The sequence below is a fragment of the Camelus ferus genome, chromosome 18, assembly GCF_009834535.1.
Source record: "Camelus ferus isolate YT-003-E chromosome 18, BCGSAC_Cfer_1.0, whole genome shotgun sequence".
Classification (NCBI taxonomy): domain Eukaryota; kingdom Metazoa; phylum Chordata; class Mammalia; order Artiodactyla; family Camelidae; genus Camelus; species Camelus ferus.
Genome location: NC_045713.1, coordinates 31,461,509 through 31,481,016, shown reverse-complemented (window position 1 = coordinate 31,481,016; position 19,508 = coordinate 31,461,509). Strand labels below are relative to the sequence as shown.

General features: G+C 42.2%; 1 protein-coding gene across 2 annotated transcripts in view; it reads left to right on the top strand.

The window, feature by feature from the left end:
- The window catches only part of HS3ST2 (heparan sulfate-glucosamine 3-sulfotransferase 2), an 82,040-nt gene that overhangs the window by 16,271 nt on the left and 46,261 nt on the right, over positions 1–19,508 (top strand). The window contains exons 2-5 of one of the 2 annotated variants that reach the window (XR_004312772.1): positions 4,985–5,451; positions 6,019–6,216; positions 14,139–14,241; positions 15,935–15,975. The exons of the other annotated variant lie outside the window; for it this stretch is intronic. The gene's annotated coding sequence lies outside the window, so the exon portion shown is untranslated. The remainder of the gene's footprint in view (positions 1–4,984; positions 5,452–6,018; positions 6,217–14,138; positions 14,242–15,934; positions 15,976–19,508) is intronic. 2 annotated transcript variants of the gene reach the window in all.

Sequence of the window (19,508 nt, the reverse complement as noted above, 5' to 3'; positions counted from 1 at the left end):
GCTGCGATAACTCAGGAGCCTGTTACAGCTGGAGGGAGAGGTGACAAGGTGGGGCATGACCGGGAAGTAGATTGCCGCAGAGGTGGGGAGGGGTCAAGGGGGGGGTGGTTCACGTACAAACCACAGTGGAGCAGACAGTGTGTGCATAGATGTGTTAGTGGTGTCCACCCCTCCAACATCTCTTACTCTGTGCTGGCGCCTGGGGAAAAGATGGTGTAGGTTTCCTAACCTTGCCATTTTCCCATGGTTATTGGCCCACCAGGCTTTTCCAGGGTCAGCTCTGGTTATTCGTATTGACCTATTTCAAGTATGATGATGTTCACACCACACACCAAGACATCTGACATTGTTACTGTCATCATTGTCCCCATCATATAAATGCTCCTCCTCCTTCTGTGTTTCTCCACATTCCTAAATCGCATGCTTCCATTGCTACATCATGTACATCACAAAAAGGATAACCTCGGGAATTAAAATTGCACCTCTCAATTACCCAGGTAAATGAAGAATTTCCAAATCATAAATGGTGCAGTAAGTGGAAAATAATGATAATATTTATTGAAACCAGTCAGATGCAGCCAAAGCTCTACTCCACAGCAGCCTAGCTTCATTATTAAATGAAGCAGATGCACTGACTAAGGATTTTTCCCCAAAGTTAGAAGAATTATAATAACAAACATAAAGAAACAAGTCAGGAGGGTATAGCTCAGTGGTGGAGCATGTGCTTAGCTTGCATGAGGTCCTGGGTTCAATCTCCAGTACCTCCATTAAAATAAATGAATAAAACTGAATAACCTCCCTCGCAAAACAAACAAACATAAGGAAACAAGGAAGAAATAATTCGGAAAGATAAAAACAGAAAACGAATCTAGGAAAACAATAGCATTGGTTTAAACAAACAAACAAAAAGAACTCAAGAACTGATTTTTTTGAAAAAGATCAATAAAATAGACAAACACCTAAGGCGTTTAATCAGGAACATAAAAGAACACAAATAAGCAAAATTAGGAATTAAAAAAAAAAGTATAACCACGAGATTTTTAAAACTCCACCAAGGGCTCAGGCATCTTCACAAGATGGAAAAAGAACTAGATAAAATTGAATTCATATTTATAAAACACTTAACGCATCTGAAAGATATTTCTCACCGTGAGTTTTAAAGTAATTTTCAACATGACATCTTGAACTCATGTGGGTATCATTTCCCCCAAACTCTATCTGATGATGAATCACAGAAGTAGGAGGTACATGTAGGTAATAGATAAAAAAGTTAAAGTGTAACAGCTGAAAAACAAAAGGCCTAGCTGAAAACTATAGAAAGGGACATCCCCAGGGGCCACAGAGGACGAGGGCAGAATGGTAAGTGGCAGCTGCTTTTGCTGAGGACTTGACTTCTCAGTAATTATTGTTAAATCATCTCATATATCTCCTATGTCAAATATTACATTTGATAGTGTATGTAAGTGTCATTACTATATTCACAGCCCAAATCTGTGTTTACTGTTTCCAGTCTTCACCTTTCTCCGCTAAATTTATACATTTCTTTAGTTGTTTGATTTTTTTTATCTCTCAACCAGTTGGAGAACTCTTATCAATAGCTTTTTCTTTTCCAGTTAACATTTTAATTTGAGCCCCTTGGTAGGTTTAAGAATATCTTTCTGTTCCATTGGATCCAAGCTCAGAATCTTGGCATTATCTTTTTTTTTTTTTGATGGGGGTGGAATACTGACAGGCATATGTAGAATAGATAAACACAGGGAAATATATATAAAATATTGTGGTAGCTCACAGTGAAAAAGAATGTGACAATAAATATGTGTATGTTCATGTATGGCTGAGGAACTGTGCTCTACACTGGAAATTGCCATAACATTGTAGACTGACTGTAACGCAATAAAAAAAAGAATATCTTTCTCCTTTTCTCACACATGAGCAATAATTTGACAGAATAAAAATTTTTAGGCAAAATCTTAAAAAAAAAACTCTGAAAACAGGGTTCTGTTGTCTTAGGACGTGTGTTTGTGTGTATGTGTGCTTGTGTGTGTATGTGTGTGTGTGTGTGTATGTGTGTGTTTGTGTGTTTGTGTTTGTATGTGTGTGTGTGACAGCGAAGTTTGATGTTAGTTGGACTCATCTTTTTCCTTTGCAGACAAACTGTTTCATTTTATTTGTTTTTTTTTTTTTCTCCCTTGCCAGGATGCTTTGTGATTTTTCTCTATTGTTTAAATTGAGATCCTTAAGCGGGATATGTTTAGGTGTGGTTCATGAATTTACCTCGCTACTTACTAGCACTTCTGTTCTGATTAATAGTATCCACCTTATCTATTCATCTGAATTATCCATTAAATTCTTAATAAACTTTACCGATTTGTCCTCTATAGTTTTTTTTTCTCTTCTCTCACTTTTTCCCTTTGCCTCTGAACACGGTAGTATCTCTTGAGTTGTTTTACTCACTGATACGTAGTTTGAAATGGGAAATCTGGAGTCTCATTTCCATTTTTGACTTTTACTTTACCAGCGGTTATTATTTTCTGTGCAACCGTTATTGACTTGGGATTATTTCTTCTCCATCATTGCATGGATGTAGCATTTTCTTGTTGAGAATGCAACTGGTGATTTTGTAATATTACTTTAGTTTCTTGTAGCAATTGTCCTGTTAACATTTACTTTTATTCCTCACACTGATTTATCGGCTGCCTTATCCTTCACATACATCTGGTGATCTTTCTCTTTTCTCTGCAGGAGTAGACAGGTGACCTGTTTCAGAGGTGATTCCTGAAAGCAGGCGTGCTAGTGGAGCAAGGGACCCATGGAAGAGGGAAAAGTCAGTTACAAATAGCTGGTTGGCATGGTGGTCAGTCGCTTGGACTCAATCCTGCTGGGGAATCCAAGGAATCCTAAGGAAACATCTAGAAAGTGCCTCGAAATTGTCTCTCCAGACAAGAGCCATTGGCTAAGAGCTTCTCCAAAGGGTGTTTCCGTCCCTGTGCTTCTGGCCTGCCCTGGGTGAGGGGAGGGTGGGCACCCACCGCTTTGGGTAAAGCCCTCGGGCGGAATATCAAAGAGACTCATGAGGTACCTAAGAAGGGGTGTGGTTGGGGTTCACAGGAACTGTCCCCTCAGCTGCCGCTGACGTCCAAGGTGGGCTAAGGGAAGTGAGACGGGGGACAGAATGCACCTGCTACATGACATATCGGTGCACTCTCCCTCACACGCTCAAAGAGAAGTCAAGCTCTCCAGCCGCTTTCCCTTCCAAAGTCCTTTCTCTGGAAGCAGACACGGAGACTCCCAGGGACCAGAAGCTCAGCATCCCACCAGGGACCTACTTCACTGCTCAGTATTGGTAGCTCAACTGGGACCTTCCACTTACCCCTGTTTTGCAAGTTGAGCTTGGTCTAAACAGAGGGTTCAGCGCTCAGTTGCATCTTGGTCTCTTGCTAAAAGGTGCCTTTCAGGCCTTCGTTTGCTCTGAATCCTTCAGACCAGGCCTCCTCCTCCAGGAGGGCCCCTGAGGCATGGCCCCAGGGTGGCCATCCATTTCTAGGGCTCTGCGCACACCACCGTGTCCAGTCAGTGCTGACCTCAGACAGCTGGGAGGTGGACTGAGGACACAGCCCGGTTCTGCCAGGGAAAGTGCGTGATGCTCAGAGGTCTTGCGCCTTCAAGGAAGGAAAGCTAAGTCCAATTGTGGTGTCCGAAAAGCTCTGATCTTGGTTCAGGAAACCTGTGTTCTAGTTCCCATAAGTTCATCAACTTGCCTTGACCTTGGGCGGCTGGCTTGTGTGCCTTTACTGTCAGTGTTTTCACTTGTAGAGTCAGTTAGACTAGATTTGTGTAACCTGAGTGGAGAACGTATCATAACTAAGTGGCTTGGGGTGATCCTTGAGGTGGTTTGGGACAATACGTACTCACATCACAAAGCACACAGTGAAAGCATTCTCTTTTCAGGACTCATTTCTTCATTCCATTTGAGTCAAGGAGAAGGCCTGCTTGGTGTTCATAGGTCTTTAACACCTTTTAACAGTGTTACACTATCTAGTTGGAATTTAATCTTTTTTTTTCCCCTTCTGCATTCATTTGTATAGTTAATTCCCATTTGTGGTGAGAGATGCTGGTTTTCCATTTATGGTTCTAACAAAGTTTTGTTTTTAATTTGAAAAATAGATTTATGTAAGCAAAAAAAAAAAAGTTAAGTGGATTTTAAAGAGAGATAGTAAACAATGGTAAAAACATATGGCCAGGGCTGTGGGGGGGCATACCTGAATGGCTGAATTTGGAGAAAACGGACTTAAACATCATTTGTCTTGCTCTAGAATCTCTCTGAGCAAAAATCCATCATGCAATTGGGACTCGGGAGGCAGCATTCCATGGCCTGGGGTTTTGCATGATCCACGTTGGATTCCTTTGGAATGTGTTCCCAGCAGACCCACGAAACACCACCCTTCAGATTCAGTATGTCTGGGACGTTGCATCAGAGAGGCTTTTCTGACAGTTGGCGGAAGCATCTCTCTCCTACAGCAGCTGCAGAATAAGTCCTTAAACATCATAAACGACAAGTTGCCTCTTCGGTTGCTTTGACGTCCTTGTTTAGTTCAACCCAGGTGTGTCATCGCTGAATAGTTTGGGCCAGAGTCCTTGCTGGGGAGAAAGTCATTATGAAAAGCTATCGATTAGGTGTCCAGAGCTGCTGGAACCCAGCAGCAGAGGCTCCTGGAGCTGCATTTATGAAAGGGCAGGTGTCGTTGAGAAGGGCAAGAATGTGATTGAGAGAGGAGACAATGGCGTGTGCAGGCAGGCGGCCACGGCAAACTGCGTTCTTCCTCATTCCAGGTGGTGGGATGGGTGGTACCAGGTCTGCTAGGGTGGGCCCTCCAGCCTAGGAAGGAGTCCAGGGGATGCCTCTTATTCCTAGAAGATCCTGCCTTGGTCTCATTACCCTAGGATTCCGGTATGGGGATGCTGATCTACTGTTCTCACCACACAGTCCCAGCGCTGCCCAGCCCAGCCCGATGCTGCTCTCCTCTGTCCAACCACGGATGCCCGGCCCCACGCTTCCCTGCACAACCGCCAGCCGACACTGTCACCCCATCTGTGAACTGCACTAAACTGTGATGATCTCAGTGCATCCCTGCACTGCCCTTGGCAACCCGTATAACACACTCCCTCCCTGCACCGAATGTCCTTCAACACCTGTGCATTACTGCGAAAGGAAACCCAGCCTTGTCCCCGGCCATCTCCTCGGTGCCTGGAAAAGCACCTGGCACCTAACAACACTGATAAACTGTTGAATGACTCAACAAGTGTTTGGACCTCCTGGGCAGGGCAGGACTCAGCAAAACCCTCAGGCACCCACTGAAACCACACTGCACTGTTGACTCACAGCTGCAAATGCATGGAGAATGAAAAGCTTCTCAGGAAATCTGGAAGGAGCTCTTGAAAAAAAACAAAAGTGTAAGTAGCGAAGGAGGGGAGGAACAATGTTCCTTTCTGCCTATAGCTTTAGAATAGTTGTAATTGTGAATGGCTTGTCAATCACATTTGATTAAATCATACCTTAGAGCAGTATTTCTCAACGTTGTTTTCTTCTTGGTACAAAAGCTGTCGCATAGCTAATTTCTACAAGTTACGTGAAATTTTCTTTCCGGGGTAGAAACCACTCCACTCTTTTTTTTTTTCAACTCAAGGTAGCATATTATATGCTTTTGTAAGATGACATGGTTTTTCCCCCTTTCACCTAAAGATTCTGATAAGCCCCTCACCACCCCTCCTGCTAGATAGAATTTATGTCTTAGGTGCTTCTAACTTCATTTTGCTCATAAATGCCTCTAAGAACATGATGAAAACTATATCCCACCCCCCTCACGTTTATAAATTTATATATGCAACATTTTGCAGAATTCACCTTATTGCAGTGGAAATGGACTGCCTTCAAATTCATGCACTAGGAATGTGATCCTTGCAAAAAGTTGTGTCTTTTTGCCTCAGCTTTTTAATGTAAGATAAATGGTCATTTTCTAGGGGGAAAAAAAGCACTCAAAAGTTGTGCAAAACAAGACAAGGAGGCTTTAACTTTACTCCAAAGGAAGTTGCAATGCCGCGGCTGCCAGCGTTTAGCTGGTATAAGAAGCTGAAATTCTGGGGCAGGCGCACGTCATCTTTGACATCAAATCGGTTCTGACTTTGGCTTTGATGGCGATGGACATCTGACTTACAAAGGTAAGTAGAAGCAAGTGGAATCAGAGATTCCATGGGTAGCTTTGCCCAGCAAGCGTGGCATGGCATCAAGAAGCACAAGATTTCCCTAAGACACCTTCAGTTGCATTCATGCCACATCATTTCCTGTGTCCTCGTGTCAGGGAGGTCACTGCTAGCCCCGTCTGCATATTCTTTGCTTGGCAAAGAAACTTTATTATTTCAGAGATGTTGCCTGCTTTTGCAATTACCCAAAAGAGCTCACAAAATAGGAATTCTTTGATGGTGTCAGAGTGCATCTAAGAGGTGAAATCAAGCTGCTGGCTGCCCTGGGAGGGAGCAGTGATGTCACCCAGCTGCGATGCAGAGGGATGCTAGTGGCTCTGGAGAGGATGACGACATTCTTTGGAGGTGCTTCTTACATTTCTTCCTCTGCTCCAAGCTGTAAACTGGCTCGAAAGCCACCCTGACTCTTCTACTTCAACTCCTTTGGAAGTTATCTGTAATACTTATATTCTTTTTGGGGTTATCTTTACAGCCTAGAATCTATCAATATTTTACCTTCTTCCCCCCCCCCCCAAAGACAAGACCCTTAGCACACTAATCCTCATCACCAACCCCCATTGACCGTGTCTTTTCTGGGATTTTAGTTACACCTTGTTTTTGCCAACCCTAATCATTTTATCATCATTACTTCCTTTTAAAAAAAAAACAGTAAACTCTGCAGATCTATCCAGAGGTTTCCTGATTGCTTTGGTCACCATCACATCTTTCATCCACTTCCTCCTCTGCGTTCACTCACTATTGACTGAAGTATGCCGTTTTGACTGGTAATTTCTATCTTTTTAATCTGAAAATGTCTCTATTTTGCCTTCACTCTGGATTCATAGTTAATTCAGTTCAGAATTCTAGGTTGGCGGTTATTCTCCCTCAGATCCTGCAAGATGGAATTCCAGCATCTTCTGAACTCTTGTCTTGTTGAGAAGTCAGCTCTGAATCTAGGTGTGAATCCTTTATAGGCAAATATGACTTTCATCAGTGGTTACTTTTTACTGTCTCTTTGGTGTTCTGTAATTTCATTGCAATGTCTCTCAAGTACGGATTTGTTTTACTTTATCTTGATCAGAACACACCTTGTTTCTTAAATCTAAAGATTAATGCTTTCTGTCAATTATGGAAAATTCTCGGCTACCATCTCTGAGGTGCTACTTCCACCTTCTAGGCTCTCCAGTTAGACACATGTTGTACCTTCTAATACATGTCTCTTATCTCTCAATATTCTCCCCTGTTTTTCTTCTATAATCTCTCTGTGTTGAACTATAGAAAATTTCCTTTGATTTTTCATTTGTTTGAGAGTATTTGTTTTTCACAAGAGAAAGGCTCACTTTGGAAGGGTTAGAACTTTTGCCAAAACTAGGATTTGCCTGTTTCTTTTTCCCCCAGAATATGCTATTCTTTCATTCATGTTTCTGTTTTTTCCTTTTAATCTCCTTAAATGGTAAACATACTTATTTTATAGTTTTTTAAATTGCTTTATTATCTCAAGTTCTTGAGAAGACCCACTCGCTTTTTGTCATATCATGTAATTCTCCATTATGATGGATCATTTCCTGGCATGTTTTGTAATTTTTAAGTTTTGAGCTCATCTTAGTTGGGGGTTGTTTTTGCCGTGTGAATTCTGTGTGTCCTGTGTTGGAAATGTTTCTACTGAGTGACTTTGCATTTGCTTCTTCTTCTCCAGGACAAATTTTTGTGTTGATTTCTTGCACTGGGACTCCTGAACCATGCTAGACACAAGCTCAGAGTCTCAATTTTTCAAGACTTAGTTTTCCCTCCCAGAACCTGAATAAAGACAAAGTTCCTTACAGTTCCTCTGGGCCAGTGGGAAAAGTTTCTCTAGTCTTCCTTCCCAAAAATGACAGCTCATAAAATTCACAGCTCTACATAGGGGTCTTGATTCCAGGTAACCACATTTAGGGCCACACATTCAGTCCTTCTAGGGGGTGTAACAGCTTCATCGACTAAGGCTTATGTATGGTCTGTTATCTCTATGGGCCATTATGACATCATTCTAACCATCAAACTTCTCTTCATTTCTGATGTTCAGGGGTTTCTCTTTCTTTTTTGTGAACCATTTTTCACTGGACTAGCTTATCCAGAATTTCTACTGGTAGAAAAATCCACATTAACTAAGGCTACTTTGCTGTGGGGCCTAATGATGTCTCTAATTATGGCTGCATTTCATTTGCAATACGGTTAGCAACTTAGTAGGATGCTGAAGTTGAGGCTTTTTGATAAAGTAAATTCAACTTTTGGTAAAGTTCCAGTCTTCTCAGATTGAGTTGTCTTCTCATTAACAAGAGATCTTTATTGTCTGATTTCATTTCCCGATGGTCCGACATAAGTTGGCCCTTCAGATTAGTTGCGGTGTTGGGCCAAGAGGTCCAGTCAACACTTGCTCATATATTATCAGTGTTGGGCAGTGATGTTCCCAATCTTACTGAAAACACTTCTGCCCTCCCAACTTTAGTGCCTCCCTTGTCATATACTTGGTCTACTTTGTATGCCCATGTAAGCTTAGTGAGATCCCGGACCATGTCACCTACTTGTTCCATCTCACCCACGGTGCCAAGCACATAGTAGGCAGTTAAAAAAATCTATATGCTTTATATGAGCTCATTTGTAATGGGAGATATTAAAATTAAAGCAATTTGAGATGTCATTTCACACCTATTAAACTAGCAAAAATTAGAAAAATGCCATATGTCAGAGTGGATAAGAGGGTATAAGAACTCTCAGGCACTGCTGATGGGAAGGCAGACTGGTGTAATTCTGAAGAGCAATCTGACATTACTGTCAAATTAAACGTATCAAACTCCAGAGTTCCACTCTTGGGCAGATAGCCCAAAGACATTCTCACAGAGCTCCGTAAAAAGACACGTAGAAGAAAGGAAACTGCCGTGTAGTTATCCTGGTGGGGAGTTGGACACAATCTCAATGTCCATCCCTGGGAAAGTGGGTGGGCAAGGAGGGAGGGGCACAGATGGAGTCCTCTGCAGCCCTTTGGCACCAGCAGATTCGATGAACAAGAAACAACAGGGATAGACTTTAAACATAAAGCACGGAGTGAAAAATGCAGGAAGAGGAATGAGATATTCAGCAGGATACCATTTATGTAAATTTTAAAAAACCCACATGCCAAACAATACACGTTTTGCAAGAACATAGTGAAGCAAAATGGTGCATGTTAAATATATGAGAATGGATTGCCTGTGGGAGAGGGGAGAAAAGTGAGTACTTTAATAAACATGTAAGAAAGGAGCCATCACGGACCAATGATGATGACAAGCCACAGAGCAAGGAATATGATTAACTGTCAGCATATGATGTTAAAAAAAATATCGGAGTGGAAGGGGTGGGAAGGGATAAATTGGGAGTTTGAGATGTACAAATATTAACTACTATATATAAAATAGATAAAAAACAAATTTCTCCTGTATAGCACAGGGAACTATATTCAATATCTTGTAGTAACCTATAATGAAAAGGAATATGAAAAGGAATATATGTATATATATATGCATGACAGAAACATTATGCCTGTACACAGGAAAATGACACATTGTAACTGACTATACTTCAATTTAAAAAATAAACTATTGCATGTAAAAAAAAAAAAAAAAAGAAGCATTTGTTCAGTTGGGAGTCTCATTTTTATCTCAAATTTTTGCCCAGTCAGGCCAGCCTTGTGTGTTTTCTGGAATCCTGTAATTATTATTTTCATATGTGTCCTTCCCCTCTGACTCACAGACAAACTCTTTAATTGCAGGAGTTGGGTCGTATTTGTTGTTACACAGCTGCAGCAAGACAGAGTTAGCTCAAAGGGGATGGATCTGGGTGTCAGATGAGCCTCTTCCACTGACTGTGTGACCTTGGGCAAGGTCATGTCATCTTTCTCAGCCTCAGTTTCCTCATTTGGAAATCAGGGGTAAAAAGACCTTTGAGGATTGTTACCAGGACTAAATGAGGAAATATAAACTATTGTCCCCAGTACATTACCTGTAGTAGATATTTAATCAGTCCTAGCACGCTTTCCTGGACTATATTTGCTTTCGTCCACAACACACCCTAGGTGTTCCAGCAAGATTTTTTTGGACAGAAATGGACTGATGTTCACCATAGACTGGAGCAAAAGGTGGTAGCTTCAGATATAGCTAAAACAGAGCCCCATGCAGCATTGTTTTAAAGCATCCCGATTGCTTCTGAGTGTAGTTGTGAAATATTCGCCTTTGAGCATCTTTAGAAAGGAAGTCTCTGCTTTCACATACGCCTCCACCATCCCACTTCCTGGCTCTGTTTCAGACTTGAGGACTCTGTGACTTCTCACTCACCTTCCTCCCTGCTGGTCTTGGAGAGAAGTACTCTGTGTGTACAAGTTGATTTCTCTCTCCCTTTTGTTCTCAGCTGTCTGTTAGAGAGACCATAACTTAACATGAGGCTGGATGATTATCCCCACGCCTGCCGCCGAGTTGAGAAACCCTGACACTCTGCTGTGGACGGTGGTGATTTTCCGAGGCCTTTAGATTGATTGCATTCATCTTAGCAGCAGGTTATACAAGCTATAAAATTATCCAGCTGCTTTCTAAAGTCTTACATTCAACCTGAAAGTCTTTAAAAGCTTTCACACTTTGAACATTTTAAATCCAGCAGGTTTGGACAATGCAACTGACTCACTGTGATTTGGGTGGGGGTTTTACCTCTCTATGCCTTGTTTTTCTCACCTAGGAAAAGGGAATGGTCTTCAGCCTGGTGTATTTAAACATGCAGAGGGACGTGAAGCATGCAGTGTGCCCTAAATAGCAGGTTTAACAGAGATGGTCTCACTTTCTGGCAGTTGTCAGTTCCCCCTCATGTTATTTTACCACATCAGGAGCTTACAGACTTATGCACTTACCTCTTTAAAATAATTGGGTCCTCTGTCTCTTTAAGCCCACTGAAACACTAAGACTGTACATTAAGGGGGGAAAAGCCTTTTACTGAAACGTTGGCCATGTGGAAGTGTCACAGCTCAACTTCAATTTGTGGGAATAACATCCATTTCATTGTCTAGTTCTCATTCCAGCTTGATTTAGACAGACTGAATAGGCGAGGTTGTGCTGCATGACAAACAGCCCCAACATATCACTAAGCTTGGCACAGCAAAGGTTTATTTCTTGCTCATGCTACATGTCCTTGAAGTCTTGGCAGGGGACCTCTGCTCATCGTGGTCACTCAGGGACCCAACTCATGGAGACCTCATTTTAACATGGGCTTCCAATGTCACCACAGATGTGGAAAGGGAACGTGGTGGATAGTATACACTGGCTCTTAACATTTCTGTCTGGAGGCAGCTTCAGGAAAGGCTTGATCCAGGGCACAAACAAAGCCATTATGCTCCATCTTTTGGACCTACTTCCTTTGGGTTATTTCCATCCTTGGATTCTGGCAGTTCCAGGCTTCACATCATCATAGTATTCATTTCAGCAAAAGAGACAGGGTCCCCTCAGATAGTTCCCACAGAAATCCTGGAGTCCCTCTCTCATTGCCCTGGATTGAGTGATAACCATGGCTTGGACAATACAATGCATATCAGCTTAGGGGAATCATCCTTACTCTTGGGGCTGGGTATGGGAGTAGAGTTGCTCCCATAAAATAAAATACAATATAATGGATGAAATTTAAATTTCAGGTAAACATAGATTTTTTTTTAGTATAAGTAAATCCCAACTATTGTAGGAGACATACTTAAACTAAAAAATTATTCATTGTTTATCTGAAATTCAAATTTAACTGGAATATCCTGCATTTTATTTGCTAAGACTGGCAGCCCCATATGGGAACGCCTTTGCAAACCGGTGTTTCCTCCAAAGCACAATTGGGATGCTGTATTATCAGAATAAGAGGTAAGTCTACTGAGTGTCATAAACCACAGTTGTTCATCATAATAACTATGCTAGTGCTAAATGGGTGTGATGCTTCCCCTAGTTGTATACGTGTGATATTGCTCTGAAATAATACTTTACAATGGGATAACACTGTGTAACAAACAAACCCAAAACTTAGTCACCTAAACCAATAATTTATTATTATCGCTCATGGTTCCATGGGATGACTGGGCTCAGCTAGGCAGTTTTTACACAGCATCTCTCATGCAGTTGCAGTCAAATGTCCGCTAGAGCGGTTATCATCTGAAGGTTCTACTGAGATGAACGTCCAAGGTGGCTCACTCACATGGTTGGCAGTTGAAGCTGGCTGTGAGCTCAGCTGGGGTGGTCAACCAAAGTGCTGACGCATGGCCTCTCCACCTGGCTTGGGCCTCTAGCAGAAAGGCAGCTGAGAAGAAGCATCTCAAGAGCAAGTGTTCCAAGAGGTTCGGGCAGAAGCTGCGGGAATTCTCATGACTTGGCTTCAGAGGTTCTAGAATTTCCTTTTGCTGGTTTCTGTGAGTCAAGCCAGTCACTGATGGTGATCTGGGTTCAAGGGCAGAAAGGAATTAGACCCCGCCTCTTATGAGAGAAGTAGCATGTGTGTGTAGGGTGAGACAGAATTGATGGAGTCATCTTGGAAACTGCCATCCACATGCATTTTATGTGCATTATGTAATTTAGCTCTTACATCAACCCTATTGGGTAGAAACGGATGTAGTCCCATTTTACAGATGAGGAAACCAAAGTCTCAGTGGAGTCAAAAGACTTGTCCAAAATCAAACAGCTAGTAAGTAAGTGGCAAAACAAGGAGTAGAACTCAGGTCTTCCAATTCCAAGTCAAAGTTGTTTTTTTTTTCCTCTCTTGCAGCCCAGCTATCTCCTCTTTTTGTACAGATATTGTACATAGATTTAAGAATAAAGATGAAAACCCATCCTCCCTAAAAGAGGGTATAATCCATGTTCCCCTGACTCATGGGGATTTTCCACTCCCTATTTGCTATGTCACTTTCCCTGGGTTTCTCTTAGGATAATTTAAGATAAAAGGTAAAGAACTTACTAGACTAGTCTAATTTTCAGCCACTTGTGGTGTTGATGACTGGGACGGTTTGGATTATTATTTCATAAAGATTCACTCCTGTCTCCCCCTCCATCACGGTTGGGCTTGGCCGTGTGACATGCTTTGCTCAAAGGGATGTTGTCTGATGTAACACGATCAAAGGTTGGAAATCTTGTGTCATTGGACTTGCCCCCTTGGTGCTTCTGCAACCGCCAGCTGGTCCTGGAAGGACAGGAGACACGTGCAGCAGGCGCAAGCTCTGCCTGGACCACCTGTTCTCAACTGAAAGAGATTTTGTCCACCGGGAAACATTTGGCAATATCTGGAGACATTTTTGGTTGTCACGTAAGAGGAGGGTGCCATGGGCATCCAGTGGGTAGAGGCCAGGGATGCTGCCGAACATTCTACAAATGCACAGGGCAGCCCCCTATGACCAGGAATTACCTGGCCCCAAAGGTCGGCAGTGCTGAAATGAACAAACCCTGGGCTAGATAAGGCAACTTCCAGCCTACCTGTAGACCCGCGAGGAGAAATAAGTGATCATTATTTGAAACCTCTGAGTGTGGGGGGAGGTTTTTAATGCAGCATTATCGGTTATAAATGGCAGATCCATGGCAAATGAGAGAAATCATGTTTTATGAGGCAAAATCATAAATAGTTCCTCCCAGCTTTGGTCCCCAGGCATTTCCTCTGGCAAAGGACAGCCTAGCAGAGCAGCTTAGATTCTTGCTTCCTGGGGAAGGAAGGCACCGCCTTAAGCCCCAAAGACCCCTCCCTCAAGCTTCATGTCATCCTCTTTCTTGCCTCCTGAAGCCCTTAATGACTCTCTGCCTCACAAGGGCTGCCCCTTCCCCTCTCTGTCAGATTCAATTTGTCTGAAGAATTTTCTCCAGCTGGTTATTAATGCCTGTTTTCTCCTGCAGAAAAGCTCGCCTTTTCTCTCATCATTCCAGGCTGGACTCTCAGGCCCTGATGACTACGTGCATCTGATGGTGACTTGTATCCCCAAGAAACTTAATTCATTCTGTATCCTTTCAGAAAAGATAAAAAGTGTTCCCTTTGGTCCTTCCAAAAATCCCCACATCCCTTCAGATCTTTCTTTGTAGTCAAACTGAGAAGAGAATCAGGTTGTGACTAATCTGCACAAAAGAAATTATAGACACATTTTTACCTCCTGAACATGTAGTCCCATTTTTTAGCAGCTCGCCTTCCTCATCCACTTGGAAGCATTATTTTTAATTGAGGTATACTTTGCATACAGTGAAATGCACAGATATGAAGTGTAGAGCTTGATCAATTTTTACGTCTGCATACCCCTGTGTAACCACTACCCAGATCAAGATCTAAAGGATTCTAAATGGCTCCTTCCATAAGGAAGAGGAAAGATTTGGTAAAATTTCTACCACGGCTATTTCATGAGTCCATGGAATGGCTAAAAGGAGGATTAAGGATTTCTGAAGAAGATGGACATCTAAGGCTTCCTCGCCTTCCCCTCCTCCATGCTCGTGACGATGATCAGCATCATAGGAGGAAACTGCCTTTGTTTTAATTATTAAGAACAGCCTCATCTGTTTGGTAGAAATGTCAAGGATTTTCTGCTAGACCAGTTACAGATGAGGCTGGTCTAAAGGTGCTTTGGGAGGCAGCCTGACTTTCCCCATCCTGAGATGAGGGAAGAGGGCCATGGGCAGGCAGAGATCCCTAAAGCAGAAGCCAGTGTGGTGGCTGGGCTTCCTCCAAGACTGGAAGGCTGCCATGCGCAGAACAGTTCCATGGAAGGCATCTCCCCAGTGCTGGCAGCCAAAGCAAATAAAAATTCATTGAGACAGAGCATCCTCCAATGCTGCTTGTCTGGTCAAGCAAGAAGGCTGGCCCCCTTATTGGTCGAAGCAGGTTGACTCTTCTTGAGTCAATTTTGGTGATTTATCTTTTCCTAGAAAAACATCCATTTCATCCAACTGTTCAGTTTATAAGCGCAGACACGCATGGCCTCATAACTGTATTTTGAATTAGCCAGTGATTGGCTGGAGTATTATTTCAATAGAGTAGAATATGGCTAGTGAACCTTCTGAGCTTTGAATAGCTGACAGTAGCTTCCTGTTACTGCACATGGGGACAGCAACTTGGCTGTGTGTAGAGACCTCGGCTTGCAAGCTTCTGGAACCCCGCAAACTCGACATTGTCTTCTGTCTGATGCTACAGAGGTAAAATCTGAGGCCAGGCTAGCTCATCCTTTGTAGGTAAGCTTTCCACTTGAATATCTGTAGAATTCTTTACCAAGTTAGAACTTTACCAGGATGCATGTCTAGGTTTTGGTGTCTTTCTATGATTTTTTTCTTTTCCTGATGCCATTTGCCCTCTTTTGAAACACAGATTTGGATTTTTTTATTTCAAGAAACTTTCTTTTCCTCATATAGAACTTTGTTTCTGTTACATTTGTTTTGGCATCTTGTTCATGGATACAAATTTTCTTCGTGCTACCTCTTTCATATGTCCCATCTCTCACAATCTATCCCTCTTCCTCTGAATCCTGGGGAACTTTTTCGTACCTGTGCCTCACTTCTGCATTGTTCATTTCGCTGTTACTGTATCAAATGCATTTCTAAATGGTTTGATTTCTTTCTGCCTCTAAACCATAATCATTTTTATCTCTTTTACTTTTCATCTCGGCTATGTTTTTGTTTCATGATGCCTGCATTTTCTTTCATTCTAATGAAAGTACAAAGCAAATGCTACTGGAATGGACTTCTATTTCCTTTGGTAAGTCATTTTCAAAAGCATATTTGCCCTCTGTCCATTTTATGACATTGACAGTTTTCATAGGCTTCACATTTTTTCCTTTGCATTCTTTTTAATTGATGAGAGTTCCAGGTCTGGTATTTCCTCTGAGTAGAGGACAGTGGATCCTGAGCTGGAAGATTTTGCAAGGTCAGGGATTGAGCATCCTGGGGGACAGGGAAGGAAGGAAGGTGAGGCCACAGACAGTCCCAGCCCTGGACTGTGCTTTCTCCACATTTGACAAAGCCACAGTGGCAGGGTTCCAACACCCCAGGTCTCCAGCCCTCTCAAAATCAGGGAGCGGGAGATGGTGTTGTGAGGCTCAGGACTCTTGTGTACAAGTGACATTAAAACAAACCCAGGCTGGCTTGAGCAAAAGAGAACTTTTTCTCTTATATAACTGCAAAGTTCAGGGGTCAATCTGGCTTCAGATATGGCTGGGTTCAGGAGTATCAAAAACAATGCATCAAATCTCTCTCTTTTCTCCTCTCCATGTGTTGACTTCATCCTCAGGCTCCTAATGATGACATGATGCTTACTACAGCTTCAGCTCTCATATCCTCACAATTCCAAATATACCAGAAAGAATATTTTCTTCTCTCCCAGCATTCCCAGGAAAAGTCTGGTTGTAGATTCATTGGCTCTGATTGGATCACATGCTCATCTTTGAACTAGGAAGTGGGATGTTCTGCTTGGTTTAGGCATGGGTCATAGTCCCACTTCTCAAGCAGAGTTTGGAATCGGCCCCATCCAAATCCTAAAAAAGAAGTATTTGGGATTAGTACTATAAAAAGGATGAATGGATAGGAGTGACACAAACAATAGATGCCCATTGTAGACACATTCTCCACTTAATTCTGTAAAACCACTCTCCTTCAGAGGGGTAGGTAGTGAATTGGCCCAGCAAGGATGCAGTGTACTGTTGGGCAGGTCGTGCACAACACGACCATGCCACGTTTAAAGGGGCCCAAGTCACATCATAAACATGGTAGATTTGTATAACTTTTTTATAGTTTCCCAACAGATGGAAGTATTGGATGGGGCACCTTTTACTAATTGCATAAAGGTGACTTATAAGGCTGATATCAAATGGCAGGCCTCTTGAGGTACAGTTTCTCAATGGTTCCTCCTGCAAGCTGGAATTTCCCGAGGCTGCCCGTCCTGATGCACTTTCTCCAGCTTATTTTTGCATGGTTAAGTATGTAAATTTTCAATCCTGTGCCATTTCCCAGAAATAGAAATCCCATTGCTGATGCAGGATTATTCTTCTTTCCTGCCTCGATGCCCAGCCCCCAAACATAAACCTTCACTAAGAAATCAAAGCTTTCTCCATCCCTTACCTCTTAGATGTTGAGCGTTTCTGGTGGGAAAGAGTGGTGGGGAGTCCATTCTGGGGCAGGTGGATTAGGCTCTGCAAGAGGAGAGGCCCCTATCCACTTCCATTTGGGAGTTAACAGGTCATCAAGTTGGTAGTGACCTCAGAGCACCCCGGGAAGCAGCAATCCTGATCTCTCTCTGCCTTGAGCATGTCATGTCTATCCTCTGGGCTTTTACAGAGGGAGCAGGGCTGGACCATTTCTGAAGGCTTTTCTAGCTCTCAGCTGATGCCTGCGGATGTCCTTCCAATGTGAAAATAAAAACATTTCAACGGATGCTACGTAATCTCAGTAACAACCATTTCTTCAATGCTGATACATAATACGTGAGGCACCGCCCGAGGTGTTTTAGATACACAATGTCATTTCGTCCCACAGGTATATACTACTGTCACCCCCATTTTATAAGTGAGGAAAGTGAGGCTCGGAGATGCTGAATGACACCTGTTTGTGTAATAAAAAGTCAGTTAGCTCTTAGGGGTAGGAAGGGATAAATTGGGAATCAGAGATGTGCAAATACTGACTACTATATATAAAAGAGATAAAAAAAAAGAACCTAATTTCTTCTCTACAGCACAGGGAACTATATTCAATACCTTGTACTAACCTATAATGAAAAAGAATATGAAAATGAATATTTATGTATATGCATGACTGAAACATTATGCTGTACACCAGAAACTGACACAACATTGGAAACTGACTATATACTTCAATTTTTTAAAACAATTTAAAAATTTAAAAAAGCTCTTATACCCATGACTTTATATGAGATTTCCTAAATATAGTGACAAAAATAATATTAATTTTAATGACTCAGATTTGTACAACAAATGTGGATGAGCACGCGATATGGATCACACAGGGCCGTGTTTAGTTTCGGCCTTTGTTCCTTAATGCCTCTTGGGCCTCAAGCTCTGATTTTCTCTTCTGTAAAGTGGAGGTGATAACACTTGCCTCGTAAGATGGTCAGGAGGATGAAATGAGTCAATAGGACCACTTGGCAGTGATATAAGTCAATCCTCAGTAAATGTTCCTCCTTGCTTATTTACCTGTTAACTTGAGTTTCCATAGTCGTAATTTTTCACACCAGACAATATGAATTCTAATTGTCTCACAAGACATTCCTTGCATCTTTCCACACATCTGTTATCCAACCAGCATTTTCTTTCTTCAAGCCAGAGGCCTTTGAGTGATTTCCCTTTAAGAAAGCCTCCTTGTTATTTCCACCAGAGCCTCTTGATGAGTGTTTGAGACGATTTTAAAGCATAAACAGTGGAAAACGCGTTATTATCATTTCCTTTCCAGCCCCATTTCAAAATGAAAGGAAAATGTGTTTGGGGAAAAATTCACTTACAACTTTGGCCAGATGCCCAAACTCTCAAAAGAGCCTAACAAACAGAGCAAAGTTGAACTCTCTCTAAATAAGATCCCCATGTCTCTGATTCTGTGCTGGGGAAAGCTCTTACAGCGACCCATTTGCTAATGATAGCCCGGACATCAATAATGGAATTTGAAAGACAATCTTCTAATCAATTTTTTTTCTGCTGGTTTAGATTAAAGCACAGAAAAAAATGCCCACATGCTCCATCTGCTTCCTCAAAGATTTCTGGTAGGCTGGAGCCCAATTATGGCTGCCTTATCCATTTTTAATAATCTACTTATGATCATGCAAACACAGGGTGTGATTATACCCACATCAGCTTCTGTTTCAGAGCTTCCATCCCATCCATAATTAATAAGCCCCTTGGTGCATCGGAGGGGAGCTGGAGGAGAGATGTGAGGGATTCTTAAGTAGGATAGCTTTTTCCGTTGTTGTTCATTCATTCATTTTACAAACCTTTCCTGACATCTACAGCGTGCCGGGCGCAGTGCTAGACACCAAGGAAGAACACACTCTGTGTCTCTCTCAAGCAGCTCACAGACTTGATGCATAAGCACATATGTTTGTGGTGTGAGTTGCTTGTCTTTAAACCAGAAAATTCAGCTGCGGAGACAACCGAGATGCTTTATGTTCTCAAATTATGAAGTATAGGATCATTAGATTACTCTTTATTATTACAAATATAATTCTAGGAAGGCCTTTTTGGGTACCAATTTCTTCTATTTGAGAGACAGTGAGCTATATTGGGGAGGTAA